Source organism: Suricata suricatta, chromosome 9 (assembly GCF_006229205.1).
Source record: "Suricata suricatta isolate VVHF042 chromosome 9, meerkat_22Aug2017_6uvM2_HiC, whole genome shotgun sequence".
NCBI classification, from domain to species: Eukaryota; Metazoa; Chordata; class Mammalia; order Carnivora; family Herpestidae; genus Suricata; species Suricata suricatta.
In genome coordinates this window covers 39,878,014-39,892,990 of record NC_043708.1, presented here as the reverse complement: position 1 = coordinate 39,892,990, position 14,977 = coordinate 39,878,014, and positions in this window count along the sequence as shown.

The following is a 14,977-nucleotide window of genomic DNA, read 5'->3' as shown; positions in this document are numbered from 1 at the left end:
GGTAATTCACCACCACAAAAGAATCTGTATTACTGTTCCTGAGTCAGACATTCAAGAATATGTTGTCTTGAAGTAAATGGTCATCACTTCATATTGATTTGGAACAAAGTTTCTAGCCATGAGTCCTTTGAAGGCTAGGGGGGAAAAATGCTTTGGGAGGACACCTACCACCCAAACGGACTCTGTATTCCAGTGTAAGAGAGATCAGACAAGATGAGTGCCATTGAGGCATAACCTCTTGGCAAAACTCACCTGGAAAGTGTGTAATTCAAATGAAACTGATGTCTAAATGGAGAAGGAGCGTCTGTGTGTGTGTGTGTGTGTAGCATAAATTAATCCTACAAATTAGTTGCATATAAAAGGAGACTAAAGAGACATAGCAACTAAATGCAATACCTGGTTCTAGACCGAGTCTGGTATAAAAGAAGAGCAGGATTACAAAGGACATGGTGTGATCAACTGGCCAAATTGGAATATGTTCAATAGATCCTATAAAATTATAGCATCATCAGGTCATGATCTCACGGTTTGTGAGATTGAGCCCCGCATAGGGCTCTGTGCTGACAGCACAGAACCTACTTGGGATTCTCTTTTCCCCCTCTCTCTCTGCCCCTCCCCTGTTCACATGCTCACTCTCTCTCTTTCAAAATAAATAAATCAACATTAGAAATTTTTAATAAAAAATTGCTGAAGTTGATAGATAAATGTAGTATGGTTACATAAAAGAATATCCTAATTTTGAAAAATACACATGATATACACAACTTATTTTTAAGTAACTACAAATTACATATGTTTTGCATATATATTTTTACACATGTATATGAGAGAGAGACAAGGGAGAAACAGAAAGAGAAAGAGAACGAATGATAAAATAAATGGGTAAAATGTTAATAGGTGAATTTGGGTGAAGGGTATTCTTTTTTCTATTCTAATTTTTTTTAATGTTTTTTTTAAATTTATTTTTGATACAGAGAGAGACAGAGCATGAGAGGGGGAGGGTCAGAGAGAGAGGGAGACACAGAACCGGAAGCAGGCTCCAGGCTCTGAGCTAGCTGTCAGCACAGAGCCCGACGTGGGGCTCGAACCCACGAACGTGAGATCTGACCTGAGCTGAAGCCGGAGACTTAACCGACTGAGCCACCCAGGTGCCCCTTTCTATTCTCATTCTTACAATTTTTCTGTAAGTTTAAAATTGTTTCCAAGCAGTGTGGAGGTTCCTTAAAAAACTATGAATAGAACTCCCCTATGACCCAGCAATAGCACTGCTAGGGATTTACCCAAAGGATACAGAAATGCTGATGCATAGGAGGACATGCACCCCAATGTTCACAGCAGCACTTTCTACAATAGCCAAATCATGGAAAGAGCCTAAATGTCCATCACCTGATGAGTGGATCAAGAAGATGTGGTATATATACTCAATGGAGTACTACATGGCAATGAGAAAGAATGAAATCTGGCCATTTGTAGCAAAGTGGATGGACCTCGAGGGTGTCATGCTAAGTGAAATAAGTCAGGCAGAGAAGAACAGATACCATATGTTTGCACTCATAGGTCTAATAGGAGAAACTTAACAGAGGACCATAGGGAGGGGAAGGGGGAAAGAGACCTGGGGAGAGAGAGGGACACAAATCATGAAAGACTATTGAATACTGAAAATGAACCGAGGGCTGAAGAGGGAGGGGGAGGGAGGAAGGGGATGATGGACATGGAGGAGGGCACTTGTGGGGAAAAGCACTGGGTGTTATATGGAAACCAATTTGACAATAAACTATTAAACAAAAATAAAATACAATTGTTTCCAAATAAAAAGTAAAGAGGGAGGGATGCCTTTAGATATCTGAGCCAAATCCTGCCTCATCCAAAACTCTTTTGCCATGGGGTAAGTGAATATTCTGACTTTTTTTGGTATCCTACTTTTTTTCTGTTTCCCTCCCTTACTACAAAAACACATAACTGGGAGAAGATACCGAAGCCTCATTTGTTGATCAGATAGATGTTGAGTTACTCAAGGTGCATGACCAGAACTGATGTGTTTTGCAAAAGTCAAAATCCGGATAGGGTGAAAGACACCCAAACCGTGGAGGTGTATTCATGTACATGTTGACTTAGCTGACAGGGAATTTGCAGAAGCCCCTTTAGCTCTTCTTATTTTCTCTCCTCTCCCCACCAGACTTCCTCCTAACAGGATTACCTGCATCTAACACTGGTTTCCTCTTGTGACTTCCTTGTTCAAGCACTTAGAATTTCTTCTGTTCCTGCTTTCTCCATTCTCGTCCTCAAGTTACTGTTGTTTCCCACACTCCATTCCCAGATAGAACCTCCCTTCATTTCTGCTAATTCCTCGAACTCAATCTGCATACACTTCAACCAACCATGGCTCTCTGATTACTTAATCCTTTCCTTTATTAATGTGATTTTTTTCCTGATAACACATGAAAATAGTCCACGTTTATCATAGATGATTTGAGAAGCATAGAAAACACAAAGAAAGAAAACAAATGACTCACCAAAAATCCCACCAGTCAAGACTAATGATCTCAAGACAACCACTCAAGAAATCACTCTATTTTGGTATTTTCCTTCCCTTTTTTTCTATGTATACATTTGTATGTGTGTGTACAATGAGGTCTTTTCTTTTTTTTCTCACTTTATGCTCTGATATCATTAAACATGGTTTTTAAAAGTTGTATGATTTCCAATTAAATGCAAGGATCCTAGGCTGACATCCAGCTGTTAGGTAGCATGGTTGGGCACTAATTGGTTGGCGCATCTGTTATGACTGGTTAATCTATTGTTTTTGATTGGTTGGTGTGTTGGTTATACTTATAATTGGTAGGTGCCTGTATCATACCAGTTGTTAAATATTTTCAGTATCACCAGTAGGTATATCATCACAGAGTTAACCTTTTCCCTATCATTGGACAGTCGGATTACGTTTAATTCATGCTATTATAAAAGATAGATAAAATTATATCTATAAAAGAAACACATAATAATTTTTATATAAATGATTAATAATTTCCTCTGGTTAAATTTCTAAAAACTCAATAACAGGCCAAAGGTATGATTATTTTAAAGGCTTTGGTGCATATTATTCTGCAGAAAGGTTAGATTCATTTCCAATATACTCTGGCCAAAAGGGCATAGGGCTTTTACTAAACCCTGCAAGCTAAGTATTAACGTTTTCAAAAGATCTTTGCCAACCTGACGGTTGAAAAATGGTGTCTTGCTTGAATTTGTATTTCTTTTGGTTATATTTTTAATGTGAACATTTGAACATTTTACAATGTGTTTTGCAATTTTTTCTCTGCTCATTTTTCTGCTTTGCAATTCATCATGTTTCTAGGCTCTGTCTTTACTTTTTTTTGTAGATGTGACAGCTGTCCCGTTACTGACTGCCAGGATTAGTTTGGCTACTCTCTTTGGCAAGGCTGGTGCCACTTTCTTCACAAACCCACTTGCTGTTTTTCTGAAGCAGTTCCTTAGTTGGAAAAGATTGTTTTCATGTTTGCAGATGAGTTATGTTGTAGGGTATTTATGTTGCTTTCTGTGGGTGTGTTGCTGTTTCCCTTATAATCCAGGTTCTCCAAAGGCCAGGCCTTTGGCTTTTAATAGGAAGAAAATATTTCTTTGGAACTGGTTTGATTATCTATTACTATGTAACAGACCTCCCCGAAACTCAGAAGTTTACAACACCAATTTATTACTATCTCTCATGTTTCGTGCGTGTGCGTGCGTGTGCGTGCATGTGTGTGTGTGCACGCACGTGCGTGTGTGTTAGGTAGGCTACTGCTGCTTGAGGTCTCTCTTGAAGTTGGAGTCAGATGGTGGTAGAGACTAGAGTTGTCTGAAAGCTTGACTGGGCTGGACACCCAAGATGGATTTTTGTTTCACGTGTCTGACTCCTCATATGAGACAGTTGGAACAGGTAGGGGCTGTCTGAGCTCTCTCTCTTTCTCTCTACCTTTCTTTCTAACTCACACTGTCATGTGACTTTTTCACGTGGCAACCTTGGGCTTTCTCAAAGCATGGCAGTCTCAAGGCATTTGAACTTCTTATGTGGGGGCTAGCTTCTCCCAGAGCGAGTACTCCAAAGAGATCAAGGTAGAAACTGCAAGGCGTCTTATGACGTAGTCCTAGAAATCATGTAGGATCACTGTAGCCACACTCTATTGATTAGAAGGGAATCACAGAGTTCTCAAAAATGAGAACCCTTTTTGCGGAGGCGGGGACTACCCAGGGGAGTAAACACCAGGAGGCATGGTTGAAAGGGCATCTTTGGAGACAACCACAGGGGCCTCCCATTGATTGTATTACATCCGTATTTAGCATTCACTAAGTTCTTATTAAATGAACAACCTAGAAATGAGGAATAAATTGTTTTCTAAAATAGCCATTTGACCTTAATTTCCTTTGCTGGTGGGGAGGGCTCAGGGATTGAGCCATGAAAAATGAGGCATTGGCATAGCTATAATCTAATCTCAGAAGAGCAAGTAACCTCAAAGAAATTCACTTATGGGTGTAATTATATCCTACTGACAACTGGATATTTTATTCCAAGATTCTCTTATCCTTAGTTATCTAACCAATATTTTCCTATTTATCCTCATTTTCTGCCTCTGAATAGGGAGGCAGCTGCACTGAAGCCAAATCTCCCATCACACATGCTGTTGTTAAACATAATAAAATTACTTCAATGCCATTGCTTATCCTTTCTAATTCATACCATTAGAAGTTTGGTGTTAGTTACAGTGACAGCCCGTCTTCTCACAAGAGGTCTAGACCTCAAAGTTTGTTATTGAATGTAGGTAGGGGAAGGGGCCACTATTGTGTCTCTGTCTGACTCACTCAGGGGAAGTTTTGGGTCAAGTCTGCTTTGGCCTAATGTGTAAAATTGATCCATTCATTTCCCACACAATAACAACTTCTTCCGGTAGCCTCCAAATGGAAAACACATGATGCTTTAAGATTTCATTAATTCAGTTAAAGATAATTTCTCACTAACAACGTTTAAGATTATATCACATGCCTTCAGGAACTTACTGCAAAGAAGAGAATAAGACATTTATCTCGACACTAAAGGCCATATAGATGATACAGGTCTACACTAAAGGATATATATATATATTTGATACAGGTGTGAAATGCCACCAGGATTCAGAGATGGAAGAAATTACTCAGGATAGGGTGGCATTTGTTGTCTTCTGAAAAGGATTCTAATAAATAAATGTGCCCAATTTTAGAACTAAACATGGTCTCAACACAGAGCCCAACACAACTGGGAAGGGAATGGAGCTTTGTTTCTCTGGCAGCATTTTGTAAGCATACTTAAGCAGTGCAGGGAAACCAAAGCAAGTTAACCCCCTCTGTGCCCTCTAAACAGAAACCAGACAACCAGAGGAGGAGCCTGCTTGGAGCCCCATGGAAGGCGGCTTCATGTCCTCTCAACTGGTGCCAATATTTGAAACATCAGTAGGTGTGGTGGTTTCTCTGTTGTAGGTTTGCAGGTCCCCTGATGGGTGGGGAGGCCTGGCAGAGGAACAATCCCAGCACACATTGGGAAGCAAATGTACAAATGTTCATTTGGGCGCCCGGAACAGCCCACATGGGTTTCAGCTCTGGAGATGGCAAAGGTTCTTAGCAGGGAAGTAGTTAATGTGTCACAGCACACTTTTAAAGCCAGAAGAATCTCCGCACCCCTTCCCCCCATCTGGGGCTGGCTTCTAGCTGAGTTTAAGAGATTTGGAAGGGATTTGGGGGGTGGGGGAGTGTTGTTCTGGTTTCAGTTCCTAGGAAATAAAACAGTACTTTTCTTTGACCTTTAATGTGATTCAGATCAGCGTCTCCTTGGCACAAAGCCGTTTCTGTGCAGTCAGTTTGCTATAAGTGTAGCCACTTGACTTCAGTTTTATGCTTCTTCCATCACCAGCAGCCTGAATTCTGAATGGGAAACCCAGGGATTCAGAGCTCAACCTCTGACTCTTGTATTGGCTGATGCTTGAGAAGTTCAAAACCCAGCTCAAAGCCTGGCTCCCCAGATAATTGTTTCTCCTTACTTTTCTATAAATGATGAAGGGGAACAGGTTTCCTTCTGAATGGCAAAATGGCAGGGGCTTAAGGAAGGACTTAGAACCAGTGATTGGATGGTCTGGAGCCACACTTTGGAATTGTCGCCTGATCCCAAATGACACACATGTTCCCTGGAGGGAAGTTGAAAAGCAAGAATTTCAGAAGTTAGGGACAAAGGAATGTACTATAAACTCTCACAAACGAGGGATTTGATTAATCCCAATGGAGTCATGAATCTGACTGAGGGAAGTTCTGTTTTTCATGTGCTTCACGATGCACGGTGCCCCTCTGTTGAAACAAAAATTCTGTCATATTGGTGCTGCCATATTGGTGGTGCTCCTCTGTTTTGCCATGTTTTGGCTGCGCAATCTGTAGCCAAGAAAGAAGAATACGTTTTTTTACATAGCATCCACAATAAAAGTCTAGGCTGGGTTATTAGGTAGCTTTTGAAATCTATAAAGACTCAATATAACAAAGATAACTTTTTCATAGCTAAGGAAGCACAGATTTGGTTCAGTCAAGGGGGCACAAGGAGGTTTAACTACCAAATCAGCAGAATTTGAGATAGACAGTCCCCCCTAAGTGATGAAGGCTAATCTCTCAAACTGAAGTCAATAGACAGAGAGGCATTGTAACAGGCAGGAACTACCACAGTGGTTCTCAAACTCGAGTGGACATAAAAACCTTCATGAGGACTTGTTAAAGATGGAGATTCCCAAAGATTCTGATTCAGCAAACCCTCTTGAAGGCAGGGAGCCAGAGTTTAAAGTAAGCACCTCAGGGGATTCTGGTATTCTAGGGTCGCACACTAGAAGTGGAATAGCGCTCAAACGGGGATCTCGCTCTTTTATGCAGAAGTGCCAATGCAGAGATTCAGAACTGCATTTATCTTTATATTTAAAAAAGATTCTTTAAAAAATTTACTTATTTATTTTTTGAGAGAGAGAGACAGTGCAAGCAGGGGAGGGTCAGAGAGAGAGGGAGAGATAGAATATGAAGACAGGCACCAGGCTCTGAGCTAGCTGTCAGCACAGAGCCCGACATGGGGCTCGAACCCATGAGCCGTGAGATCATGACCTGAGACGAAGCCAGATGCTCAGCTGACTGAGCCACCCAGGCGCCCCTCAGAACCTGCATTTAAACTATAATCAGGATCCATTTCTGAAATCCTCCTAGTATCCTTACTGAGTTAAGCAATCTATTAGTTAGGGAGAATTTGGCTGTAGGTTATAGAAATCCTGGAAAACAGTGGCTTAAACTAATAAGAATTTTCTTTTTGACAGGAGAGGATAAATGAGAAGTCTTGAGATAGGCAAGCCAGGTGTAGTGGCTGGTCCCCCAAAAGATGTGTGAAACATCCAAACTCCTGGAAACTGAATGTTACCTTATTTGGAAAAAGGATCTTTGCAGATGTTACTAAATATCATGAGATCATCCTGTATTACTCAGGTGGACCTAAATCCATGACAGATGTCCTTATAAGAGTGAAGCGAAGGGAGATAAGACAGACAGAAGAGGAGGCAACAGTGACTACAGAGGTGGAGATGGGAGGGATGTGGCACAAACCCAGGGACAGCCACCAGAAACTGAAAGAAATAAAGAACGGATTATTTCCTAAAGCCCACCAAGGGTGTACAACCCTACTTAATTTCCAACTTCCAGTCTCCAGAACTGTGCAAGAATAAATCTGTGTTGTTTTAGGTTACTGAATCTATAATAATTTATTAGTGCAGCCCCAGGACACTAACACACTAGCATTGGTACAGAGAGGTTCCACCAGCAACCAGATTTCCTTCTGTCTTTCTACTCAGTCATTCGTAGCATGAGCTTGTTGCTTCATGGCTCTGAGAAAGCTATTCTATCTCTGTATGGTATCTATGTTTCAAGCAGAAAGAAGAAAGAGCAAAGGAAAAGGCATGGAAAATTTAGTCTGCCTCCATTTTAAGGAGCTTTTCTGGAAGCCTCACCTAATAATTTTCAAATAACTGATTGGCTTAACCTGTGTCAAACAGCCACCCCATCTGCAAGAGAGGCTGGGAAAAATCTCTCTCTCTCTTTAATGTTAGGCAACTTGTTAGGTAACATTATACAAAATTGGATTAGTAAAAGGGAGGTTGGATACTGGATAGGCAACCAAAAAACTCTGCCCAGGCAAATGTGCCCCACAAACCCATGTCCCAGTGAAGTGGCTCTTTGGAACTTGGACTGTGACAGCTGACACTGGCTTGTCTGAGCTGCTTGAGAATTCTACATGAGGCGCAGAGATTCCTTCTTGACCTATCCTTGGTGATGAATATTTTGTATCTTAACGACACCAACCTCTGTCACAACTTCTGTGACCTGCTTACCTTATTTTGTCCTTAAAAATAATTTCCTTTTAACCAAAAAATGGGAACTTTCTTGCCTGTGGTCCATAAGTTTTTGCAAATTTGGATATCTAGAATTTTTAATGAAATACCTCCTTTTGGTAATGTCTTTCTCAATGCCATGATTTTTCTAATTATTATTAATCCATATTTTTTTAATTAGAAGAGAATGCAGTTGGCACTGCGTTTACCCAGTAGGGCTGATGTGCTTAGAAGCAGTAAGGTAGTCTTTTTTCCTCACTGTGGAGGTTTAGAAAGGACTGAATGTGGCTAAGAAGCTTTTAATTTTTAGAATTAAAGTTTGACTTTTCTTGGCCAGACTTTGGTAAATAAACACTCAGGGACCCCAAGGGCCAATTGTAGGGGTGGTGTAAGCTCTCTGGACCCATGATCACTGGACTGTAAGCAAAGCTGCGCAATCAGGGCCTTGCTACAGGCAGCGGCTGCTGATGACTCATCTCTGCCTCCGTTTCCTGGTTTGACAGCCGTATTACTCTGTTGCAGAACATACTTATATGAAACAGGGTTCCCTGGGCCAAACTTTTACATTTGGTGGTTTCTCAATGGGGAGACACTTGGCTGTGTCTGAAGACATTTTAGTTGTCACAACTGTTGGGGAGGGATTTGGAGGTGGTGCCACTGAAATCTAGAAGATAGAAATCAGGGATGCTGCTCTACGTCTTACAATGCACAGAACAGCCTCTATGACAAAGAATTATCCAACCCTAGATGTCAGTAGGACTGAGGTGGAGAAACACTGGCATATATAAACAGTAACTTTTAAGGGTAAAATTTAAAACTTTAAGTTAAACAAATAATCTTTTCATAATGTCTTTTCAGTTCTTCCATGAAAACCAGAAACAAGTGAGACCCAAGTTGGCTGCTAGCTATGGATGAAATTATTATTATTTTAAAGTGTATTTATTTATTTTAAGAGGAGGGGAGAGAGAGGGAAAGAATCCCAAGCAGGCTCCATGCTGTCAGCGCAGAGCCCAACGTTGGGCTCAAACTCAGCTGTGAGATCATGACCTGAGTCGAGACCAAGAGTCTAATGTTTAATCAACTGAGCCACCCAGAAACCCCTGCAATTATCATTATTGGTTATTATAATTATTAATTATTATTATTATTATGAGAAGGATTCTGTTTCTAGGTACAACAGTAGTAAAATTTTCCAAAAATAGATTTCCACAGTGTTATCTTGCTTACCTTTTGTAAAAAACTTTAAATGGAGAACATCTGAAGTTGCCATGACTTTCTGCATTAGTCATTCTGACAGCACTGCCTAGGAGAAGGATAGAGACCAGCCTGAAAGGATCTTCTGATAAGTCCCAGACCCTCTCCTGACCTTCAGGAGGGGGTGATTCGCTTCCTATTCAGTACAAATGGAGTAAAGGGTTTTGAGCCAGGTAGTTACTAATCACTGTGAATACATCAACACATATTGGTCAGAGGGGTGAAGGCTGTTGCACAATGTAACAGAAAACAGTTTTGAGAAACCTTGTGTAATACCATGGACTAATGCTGTTAGTCTATGTTGTGTGATTTTTTTCCTTTCCGTTTGCTTCAGTTTATGTCCAGGTGAGGATCCGTTAAGTAGATTAACAGCTTTACTGTTAGAAGCATTACAAACAAGCATGTGATGGCTTCATCTTTTAAGCTTCAGTTACTTTACAATAAAAGTTGTATTTCAATAAATTGATTGCATCTAAATTAAGAGCATCAAATAATGTTCCTTGCCAGTTTTCAACTTTTGTTTCATCATCTTTTCACTGCTACTTTTGTCCATAGTCCTCCAGGATTAGTAGACAGACAGATAATTCAATCAGATGCTGAATAATAGTTATACCCCTTTGGATGATCTAAGAGAAAAAGCTGGTAAAAATATCTGTGGAGAATCGAGTCCCTTTCTGTCTGGAAGGATTAACCACATGAGACAACCCTTATGAATCACGTTTATCCCTCTCACAGGCACTATTTGTATCTGAGCTTTGCACAAGCCCAAATTCAAAAGATAAGTTCCCTTTCCTGAGTATTGTTATTTACATAACTCTCTGGACGTTGGAGTTTAAGGTTATAAAAGCCAATACGTAAATGTCCTCCTTAAGCTTTCTAAAATTGTTGGTGATCTTTGGCTACACGAAGACATTTGCATTATGGGAAGAGAGGTCTAGTAAATGTCTGCTTTTTCCAGTAAAATATAACTGAGATTGGCTAACTGCTTAATGATTAAGACTGAATTCTCTCTGGGCAGACAAGTCTGTTCAAATCTCTGACCCATGGTCAAGAAATGCAAATATATGTGGGCTTGTGTGGAAAATTGTCCCTTTACCAATGGAGAAATATGTGGAATTGATTTTGTTTTCTAGTGTTTAATTGGATGCATCTTTTCTATTTCTTCTCCCCCTTTTCTCCTTCCTGTTTTTGTTCCCATCATTTCTTTTAGCCTATTGACCTGATGTGGAGTGAATTCCTCATTTTGAAGAAACAGACTACATTGCTGTGTTAGTTGTAGAGGGACTTGCTTAGCCAATTTGGATACGAGATGAAAACAGTTATGCTTTGGAGTCTTTTGGTTTGATAGGAATTCTTTTCTTTCTTCCTTCCTTCCTTCCTTCCTTCCTTCCCTCCCTCCCTCCCTCCCTCCCTCCTTTCTTTCTTTCCTTTCTTTCTTTCTTTCTTTCTTTCTTTCTTTCTTTCTTTCTTTCTCTTTCTTTCTTTCTTTCTTTCTTTCTTTCTTTCTTTCTTTCTTTCTTTCTTTCTTTCTTTCTTTCTTTCTTTCTATTTACATCCCTGTTAGTTAGCATATAGTGCAATAATTATTTCAGGGGTAGAATCCAGTAATTCATCCCCTACATATAACACTTAGTGCTCACTCTAAAGAGTGTCCTCATTAATGCCCCTTTCCCATTTGGCCCATCCCCCTATCCACAATCACTCCAACAACCCTCAGTTTGTTCTCTATATTTAAGTCTCTTATGTTTTGTCCCCCTCCCTGTTTTTATATTATTTTTTCTTCCCTTCCCTTATGTTCATCTGTTTTGTATCTTAAATTCCACATACGAGTGAAGTCACATGATATTTGTCTCGCTTTAATTTCACTTAGCATACTACCCTCTAATTCCATCCATGTAGTTGCAAATGACAAGATTTCATTCTTTTTGATTGCTGAGTAATATGCCATCACACACACACACACACACACACACACACACACACCACATCTTCTTTATTCATTCACCAATTGATGGAAATTTGGGCTCTTTTCCTACTTTGGCTATTGTTGATAGTGCCACTATAAACATTGGGGTACATGTCCCTTTTCAAAATAGAACACCTGTATCCCTTGGATAAATACCTAGTGGTGCAATTGCTGAGTCATAGGGTAGTCGTATTTTTAATTTTTTGAGGAACCTCCATACGGTTTTCCAGAGTGACTGCACCAGTTGGTATCCCCACCAAATTGTAAAAGGGTACCTCTTTCTCTGCATCCTCTCTAACATCTGTCATTGCCTGAATTGTTAATTTTAGCCATTGTGACAGGTGTGTGGTGGTATCTCATTGTGATTTTAATTTGTATTTCCCTGATGATAAGAAATGTTGAACATTTTTCATGTGTCTGTTAGCCATTTGGATGTCTTCTTTGGAAAAGAAAAAAAGTGTCTATTCATGTCTTTTGCCCATTTCTTCACTGGATTCTTTTTGGGTGTTGAGTTTGATAAGTTCTTTATAGATTTTGGATATCTGATAGTCCAAATCTAGACTGATATGGACTTTATCTGATGTGTCATTTGCAAATGTCTTCTCCCATTCCATTGGTTGCCTTTTAGTTTTGCTGATTGTTTCCTTCACTGTGCAGAAGCTTTTCATCTTCATGAGGTCCCAGTAGTTCATTTTTGCTTTTGTTTCCCTTGCCTTCAGAGACATGCTGAATAAGAAGTTGCTGTAGCTGAGGTCAAAGAGGGTGTTGCCTGGATAGGAAAACTTTCTTAAAGCCCATAGTACTTTATGTCTCTGGGTTATCTTAGAAATTCCCACCTGGAACTTTTACTATTTTTCAAATATCTCAGTTATTAGAAAGCACATGGAACAGTTTGTGCTGACTTAGGACACTTCTCTAATTAACTACAAAAGGCCTGCCTTTTTATCCTTAATATTTCAATAAAGAAAGGTTTCCACAACTTGCACAGGTAGAACCATGTAATTTGGGCAAATCACTTTAACTCTGTGGGTCTGTGTCCTTATCTGTAACATGAGAAATTAGAGTCACCAAGTGACCTCTAACGTTTCTTTAAGATCTAAAATTATATGATTCTATGGTTTGTTTTTCCACATGCATATTTATATTTTGTTGAATTGAAGTTGAAAGTCTGTAGTACACCTCAGAAGTAAATAAGATCTGGTTTTAGACACGGGATAATATCCTCCCTCCCCACCCCTTATTTGAATTAGAACTATTTATGTGTTTCTCTCTGAGGTGGCTTCTTTTATCTGAAATAGGGATAATATTACCAGTTTCACAAGATTTTCATGAGAATGAAAGATAATTTTAAAGAGATCCTTTTCAAGTCATTGAAATTGTGCCTGGTACTTAGTAGATGTTCCACAAATATTAGTTCTCTGATCTTTTAGAGCCTTCTCATAAAACTCTTAAATGCTAATTTCTTCCAAGTTTGTGACTTATTCCTCATCAAAAGACATTGGCATGGCTGCCCTTCTTTACTAAGGGAAGGGTAATCAGGTCATTATCTCATGGTTTGTGAGTTTGAGCTTGGGAATCTCTCTTTCCCTCTCTCTCTGCCCCTTCCCTGCTCGCTCACTCACTTGCTCTCTCTCTTTTTCAAAATAAATAAACTTTAAAAAAAATAAGAGAAGGCCAAGTGGGACAAGATGAAATCAAGCTCAAGGATTCTGTCTCTTGCTGCACACACAACTTCCTCATTTTTGTCATTAAAAACTCTTGGCAGCAAAAGCAACTTGCAATTTAACAGGAAAAAGCTGTCAGCCAGATTGACTCCTGTCAAAGGCTCCGTGTCAACAAACATTTACAAGACATGAAGCTTGATAAATATGGCTTAATTTCATGAAATGAGTGGCACTGGCAGCTTTGTGTCAGGTGTTAAGATCTTTCAAGGTTATTATTTTTTTCAAGGTTATTTATCCATTCTACAATGATTTCTCCCCAGTATAGAAGTAATTGAAGCTGAGTGCCTATGAAGTTCATAGATAGCAACACTGACTAATTTTAACTAAGGAAAGAGATGTCCTTCTAAAATGAGATAGACTTCCTTCTGCACCTAAGGCCAAAAAAATCCTTGCCTTCTTTGCTGAAGATGAACCTGCCATTCTTCATGCTGGCCAAACACAGCTGAGGTTTATTTAAGCCAAAGAAAATTTTACTTGTTCAGGCTTTGTTATGCTGATAATTGTAGGATTCTGGAAGTGAAAGAGAACTTAAAAATGATTGTCTGAATCCTCTTCTTTCCCCCACTCGAAAGTGAATGAGGTGGGCATAACTGAGCTGTTAATGTAGCAAACCAGGGTCCAATCTAGAGAGTGGTTTAGGGGTGAACCAAAGTCATTATCCTTTTAGGAGAGTCAAGAGCACAACCAACCCTAATCAATGGAGCAGCAGGGATACTGGAGAAGGAGCCAAGAGAGGGGAACTAAGCTAGAAGAAAACAAGGAGGGTCCTTGTTTCAAAGAGTGGGCATTCGTGTGCCTTCTATTTTGCAGGTGCTTGGGATACAGGAGGGTCAGGCTGGCTTGAAAATCCAGGCAGACAATAAAGTCCAACCTCATCATTTCTTAGAAGAGAGGATTACTGCACTGAGAAGCTAAGAGATATTGCTAATATCTTTGTGTTGGCACAAGGGACTAGCTCTGGGTCCTCCAGATTTCTTTTTTATCTTTCTTCCTATGGCTCACTTTTTTCTTTGTTGTTTCATTAATGGGGCCCCATTTACACTTGAGAAACATTCTTCTTATTACAGTGATTCTCTGTTTATTGTTCAAGGTGAGTATGGGATGAGATCTGTTGAGGGTAGGTTATCTCTTACTGCAAGACAGTAGTACTACACTGTCTCAATGGAAAGCTCAAGAGAAATGTAAGAAATTATTTTTATTGTTAGTGGGTTGTTGTTGCTATTATCATTTAGTCAGGGGCATAAAGGGATCTTCAGGGATGAAGAGGCTGTCACAGATAACCTTCTCTGGAAGTGTCATTTCCTGCATTGAGGGTGAGGATGAGTCCACCAACAGAATTGGCAGATATCAGTAGATGCCTAGAGAAAGATAACTTGGGGGCCCAAGGGCTTTGTGGGGCTTAGTGAAAGGAGCCCACTGGCTCATAACCTCCAAAGCTGCTCCACCGGTGTAAGAATAAGTAATAAGACAGTGGACTGATGGTGCCCTACGGTGTGGTATGATGGCTTCTGGAAAGCAAGGGCCATGGTGTACATAGCTTGGCATCCCCAGAGCCCATGTTGGTAACCTGCCACCTAGGAAGGAATGGTGCTGAATTTCCCCTTTTTACT